Source organism: Bufo gargarizans, chromosome 6 (genome assembly GCF_014858855.1).
Source record: "Bufo gargarizans isolate SCDJY-AF-19 chromosome 6, ASM1485885v1, whole genome shotgun sequence".
Lineage (NCBI taxonomy): Eukaryota > Metazoa > Chordata > Amphibia > Anura > Bufonidae > Bufo > Bufo gargarizans.
Window position 1 is genome coordinate 307,958,451 of NC_058085.1, and position 6,891 is coordinate 307,965,341.

Sequence of the window (6,891 nt, forward strand, 5' to 3'; positions counted from 1 at the left end):
GGACTACAGATTTCCTCAGTCGGACAACCGTGGACCCGGGAGAGTGGTCGCTGCACCCAGAAGTGTTTGACTCTATTTGTCTCTGTTGGGGCCGACCAGAGGTGGACTTTATGGCATCCAGACTCAACAACAAACTTCCCGCCTTCTTCTCTCGAATAAGAGATCCTCGAGCGTGCACAGTAGACACACTGGTGGCACCATGGGACGGGTTCTCTCTACTGTACATATTCCCTCCCCTTCCCCGAGTCCTGCGCAGAATCAGGTTGGAGGGCATCTAGATGATTCTCATTGCTCTGGATTGGCCCCGTCGTGCGTGGTACACCGATATCATGCTCCTGGCCTCTTCCGCTCAGAGTCGATCTTCTCTATCAGGGTCCTGTCTTCCACCAGCGTTTAGAGTCGCTACGTTTGACGGCGTGGCTGTTAAAACCGCCATTCTGAGGCAGCGAGGTTTCCCTGACAGGGTCATCCACACCATGATTAAGGCCAGGAAACCAGCGTCTTCCAAGATTTATTATAGAACTTTGAGGTCCTTTCTGTACTTCTGTGCGGAACGTGGCCTCCCTCCACTGTGCTTCTCACGTCCCACCATCCTTTCCTTTCTGCAATCGCGTCTGGAATTGGGTCTTGCTCTTAGTTCTTTAAAGGCCTAAGTGTCAGCGCTGTCAGTTTTTGTCCAGCGTCCTTTAGCCGGACAGGCCCCTGTTAAGACCTTTCTACGAGGGGTGGCTCACACTGTCCCGCCGTATCGCCCCCCTTTACCCTCTTGGGACTTGAACCTGGTCCTAGGTTCCCTCCAATCTGCTCCTTTTGAGCCTCTAGACGCTGCTTCCCTCCGTCTTCTTTCCTGGAAGGTTGCCTTCCTGGTGGCAATAACCTCCATTAGGCCCATGTCGGAATTGGCAACGCTCTCTTGTAAGGAGCACTTTCTTGTTCTCCACCAAAATAAAGCTGTGCTCCGCCCGGTACCTTCTTTTCGGCCGAAGGTGGTCTCTGCCTTTCACGTGAACAAAGACATTGTTCTCCCTTCGTTCTGCTCCTCTCTCTCACATCCTAGGGAGCGAGCTCTTCATCAGCTGGACGTGGTTCAGGCTCTGAGGATTTACCTGTCCATTTCTAGTTCGTTCCGCTGTACGGACTCCCTATTTGTTGCTCCTGAAGGTCCCCGCAAAGGCTTGCCAGCCTCTAAGGTGACGATTGCCAAGTGGATTCGTTTGGCGATTGCTAAAGCATACCGCTCCCGGGGCAAGGTACCGTCCCTCGTTGTCACGGCCCACTCAACTAGGGCAGTGGGCACTTCTTGGGCTCGGTTCCACCATGCTTCCGCTTCACAGTTGTGTAAGGCAGCGACATGCTCTTCCTTGCACATGTTCAAAAAGTTTTACCAGGTGCATACTTTTGCATCAGCGGACGCTGCGCTGGGCCGCAAGGTTTTGCAGGCAGCGGTGTCTTGAGCTTCTGCGAGGCAGTTTTCATGAGGGTGTGTTCTTCCCGCCCCTGGACTGCTTTGGAACGTCCCACGGTCCTGTGTCCCCCAATGATAGCTTTTTTTTTTTTTTCTCCTACTTCTACTGCTTGGGCACAAACTAATATGCTCTCTCGAGGCTGGAGGGGGTATAGCCGGCAGAGGAGGAGTTATCACTTTTCAGCCTAGTGTCGCCTCCTAGTGGCAGCAGCAGCTATACCACGGTCCTGTGTCCCCCCAATGAACTAATTTTTTAAAGTATTAAAACTAAAAGAAAATCTGTAAGTGTGGTATTGCCGGAATCCTACTGACCTAAACACTGTAAAAACAAAACCCATAAAACTGTGTTTTTTTTCTATTTCCACCCCATTTGGAATTGTTTTCCAGCTTCCCTCTACATTGTATTCCATATTAAATGGTGGCATTAGAAAGTACAACTTGTCCGGCAAAAAACAAGCCCTCATACGGCTATGTGAACGGAAAAATAAAAAAAATATATGGCTCTGGGAAGGTAGGGAGGGAAAAACAAAAAGACAAATACAGAAAATCCTACTTTCATGAAGGGATTAAAGACTGGCCCTATTTTCATATTTTTTTTTTCTTTCCCATGTTTCAATAGCCATAACTTTTTTTATTTTTCCCTTAACATAGGGAAGGCTTTTTTTTTTTTTTGCGGGACAAGATGCACGTTTTAGGCTACTTTCACACTTGCGCTCGGTGCGGATCCGTCTGGTATCTGCACAGACGGATCCGCACCTATAATGCAAACAATGGTATCAGAACGGATCCGTCTGCATAACAACTTTTTCAGATCTGAGTTTTCACAACGTGAAAACTCAGATCCGACAGTATATTCTAACACAGAGGCGTTCCCATAGTGATGGGGAAGCTTCAAGTTAGAATATACTAAGAACTGTGTACATAACTGCCCCCTGCTGCCTGGCAGCACCCGATCTCTTACAGGGGGCTGTGATCCGCACAATTAACCCCCAGGTACGTGTGGAGGGGGCCCCTCAGCGCGATCAGTGTGAAGGATAGTTTGGGGCTGCTGCAGGCCAAGTGGCAGGTGAAAGCAGGCCCTCTGCTTCTAGGCAGCATGAGGGGGAAGTCTCTGCCTCTTCCGAGGCTGGGGGTGAAGACGCCGGTTTCAACGTCTCTGGGTTCAACCCTGCCAGGTCGCTTTGCCTGAATCGTCGCAGAGGACCGGTCGGCAGGATGCGGGATCTACGGCTGATGGGGTCACAGCACCCAGGCAGCCAGGTGAGATCCTGTGGGGACCTTTAGCTCAGATGGGGGTTAACTCGCCCAGTGGGGGGGGGGGGCCCACAGACAGATTTAGGTAGGGGGTTAGGCAGGTTGGGGCAGTTGGGGGATCATTCCCATTGCCAGCCTGGGGTCTGGAGGGCCCTAGCACAATCGGGGGTCCAGAGGCAGACATATCAGGCTTAAGGGAGGGTACGGTGTCAATGTCACTGATATTTATGCGCAAACATTACACAGGAGATGTAGCGGAGGGGAGGGGCTGTGGCCACTGTGCCACCAATGATAATTAGAGGACCTTTCATGGGTCCGGACTTTATTAACTAAGTAGCAGGACATGTATAGCGGAGCCCAGGTATCTCCCTGCACTTACTATTATATCTGGGCACCGCTCCGTTACTGTCTCCCGCACTGTATGCTATTTACTACTATCAGAACACTAGGAAGGAGACATCAGCTTCTCTCCCTGGCTGTAGCGTTGTCCAATCACTGCACAAAGCGTCACAGCTAGGGAGAAAAAACCTTCTCCCTGGCTGTGACATTCTGCGCTGCAATTGGACAGCGCTACAGGGAGAAGGAACGCCCAGGAAGAGAAGCTGATGTCTCCTTCCTAGTGTTCCGATAGTAGTAATTAGCATACAGTGCGGGAGACAGTACCGGAGCGGTGCCCAGATATAATAGTAAGTGCAGGGAGATACCTGGGCTCCGCTATACATGTCCTGCTACTTAGTTAATAAAGTATGAACCCATGAAAGGTCCTCTTACAGATACAGGAGGCAGGTGCGGCACCTCAGGGGTTAACTGCCGCTGATCGCAGCTCCCTGTCAGAGGTCGGGTGCTGGCTATGTGTTCCTGCCACACCCGCCTCCTGTATCTGTATTAAAGGTCAATTATCATTGGTGGCAACATTGGTGGCGCAGTGCACCCCCCACCAGTATTAAAATCATTGGTTGCAGTGACCACAGGGTCCCCTCTCCCCTCCTCCTTATTGGTGGTGCAGTGGCAGCTTCTGATCGAAGTCCCAGCAGTGTAATCCCGGGGCTCCGATCGGTTACCATGGCAGCCAGGACGCTACTGAAGTCCTGGTTGCCATGGTAATCTCCCTGCTGCTGTGTGTACTATGCACAGGGCAGTAGGTACCGTGTAAAGTCCTATTCACTCTAATAGATCTCTATCAGGGTGAATAGGACAAGGGATGGAAAGATCCCAGGTTCTAGCCCCTAAGGGGGGAAATAGTTATTAAATAAAAAGTTAAAAAATATATATATATTTTGGTGTTTTTTTTAGTTAAGTATAATCACCACCTTTCCCAATTTTACATGTAAAATATATAAACAATAAATAAATAAACATTAAATATCACCACGTCTAAAAAGTACAAACTATTGAAATATCAAAAAATGAACTATGTGGTGATGCAGTAACAGAATTTTTTTTTTAAAAACCTAAGCCCCGCCTCAGAGCACCCCCCTCCCTCTACCCGATCCCTGGGAAATTGTCTTGCATGAAACTGGTCCTTGGTTCAAAAAAAGGTTGGGGACCACTGCTATATAGAACCCGATGACTCGTTCTGGCCAGCCAATCACTGTAATGCCAGTAACCAACATGGCTACTGCATTACAGTAAGTGGCACTACTTCCCCGCACGTTTATTGGCTGCGCAGCAGCCAACAAACGAGCGGGAAGGAGACTCAAGCATCGCGCTCGAGCACACATAGTGTTCGGCTGAACACTGCAATGTGCCGTACATCACGATGCTCAAGTGAAAAGGTGTTTGGCCGAGCATGCTTGCCCAACACTAGTCCTTGCCCTAAGCTTGTGACCTAAATCCCTAAAATCATTTTTAAGGACACTCCACCTACCTCTAACTTTGTCATTGGTTCCCATATGGACCATGACCGCTGGATCTTCTCCAGCCCCTCCCAGTAATCTGTCAACCCGATCCACGTGTTGAACTCGAACGCCAGGAAGATAACACACCGTTCGACGATCCCGGTCTTTGTGACAGATTGCCCTAGCTGTACCCCTAATAACTACCAGCACCTGTCTGGCCTGCCCTGCTCTCCTGGTCCCCTGCTTACTGGAGCTGACATTCCCCTGACTGGCAGAGGAAGGGTCTCTGAACTGACATCTCCTCATCTGCCAACCTTGCAAACTTGTTGGGGTGTGTCAGATCAGGGCCATCCTCCCTGGCACTCTTCCCTCTACCCCGCTTTCTAACTCTACCCCGCTTTCTGGCATGAGAATCTGTTTCAAAGAAAGCGAACCAATAGTTAGTATAGAGTCAGTGAAAAGTGTCTATTTCTGCACCAGATTCATCTTCCAACCTAGGGTACTTTCACACTAGCGTTTTTCGTTTCCGGCGTAGAGTTCCATCCTAGGGGCTCTATACCAGAAAAAACTGATCAATTTTATCCTAATGCATTCTAAATGGAGAGCAATCTGTTCAGGATGCACCAGAATGTCTTCAGTTCAGTCTATTTGACTTTTCAGGATGGAGATAATACTGCAGCATGCAGTATTGCATATTGCTAAAAAAAAAAACACTTGCCTGAATGTTGGATCCGGCATTTTTTTCATAGGAATGAATTAGTGCCATTCAAATTGCCGCATTGACGTATCCGGTATTCCGGTCTGCGCATGCGCAGACCTTTAAAAATGTGGAAAAATAATAAATAAATACATCATCCGCTTTGCCTGATGACACCGGCATTGCAATGCGTTTTTCTGACTGATCAGGATCCTGATAAGTCTGAAAAATGCCTGATCAGTCCAAAAAAATTACATGCGTTTGCAACGGAACTGCCTGCCGGAATCAAACAATGCAAGTGTGAAAGTACCCTTAGTCAAAGTGATAATTCTGGTGCAGGTCTAGCGAGCCAAGCAGGAATTCATGAACCTGGTCCACCAGAGGCGTAACTATAGGGGAAGCAGAGGAAGCGGCTGCTTTGGGGCCCTGACCCCGAAGAGGCCCATCCAGGAGGAGGAGGACTAAAAGATTTTGTCAGGGCCCTCTCAACAGTATTACACAATTAAATGATATACAGTGGCAGTATAGACAGTGTAGAAAACGGATGGAACAGCTGCCGGGCCTGGTCTGAGAGAGCGATCTTAATGCCGCCCCCATTCCTGTGGCCAGTAAAGGGAAGGGGTTGCGAAAAAATTACTGGGGGAGGGGGGCCCCATTTAAAAATATGCTGTGGGGCCCAGTCATTTCTAGCTACGCCACTGTGGTCCACAGTCTCTGATGACTCAGCAAACCATTGTGTGGGTTCACCTCCTGCTTTCTACTGAATTCCTCTGCAGACGTGTCACCATTAGCTTTCCTATTGCTCACACTGACTGGTTGCTCCCTGAAGTATCTGGCTCTCTGGTTTGCTTTAGTGATCTGACTGTGGGTGCTCCAGGGGTTATGCAATTCACATGGAGCTCTGTACCATACCCTCCTCTGCTCTGCTCCCTGCTTAACATGCACACAGGATATTCGATTCTGCCTGCTTCATGTGCTTCATAGATCTCTCCCTCCAACAACCAGTTTCTCCCATGTAATGCCATCCAGGATACAGTATGCTACAAACGTGCCTGTGAACAAAGTTCCCACAATCTGGTAACTTTCTGATGTGGATGCAAAAACAGCAGAGACATAACTGAAAGCAAATCACAACAAAAACTGCAATGTGGAAAACTAAACCTAGGTCTCGTGTCTGTGAAGGTTCTCATTTATCCAGGTCATGGTATATCTGTCAATAATAAATCAAGGCAACTGGGCTTACTGTAAATTTCTTGAAAACGTTTCACTCGTCTTCACTCGTTCTAGGTCTCTTGGTTTGTTACCCAAGTTGTGTTTTTCATAACATGACATTTGTGAGCATAGTAAGGCTACTTTCACACTAGCGTTTTAACTGGATCCAGCAGGGCTCAGGAAAAACACTTCCGTTACTGATAATGATCGTCTGCATCCGTTATGAATGGATCCAGTTGTATTATCTTTAACATACCCAAGACAGATCCGTCATGAACTCCATTGAAAGTCAATAGGGGACGGATCAGTTTTCTATTGTGTCAGAGTTAAATGTCCCCATTGACTTGCATTGTGGGTTATGACGGATCCGTCTTGCTCTGCATCCCATGACAGAAAGAAAACCGCAGCATGCTCTCCGGTATGAG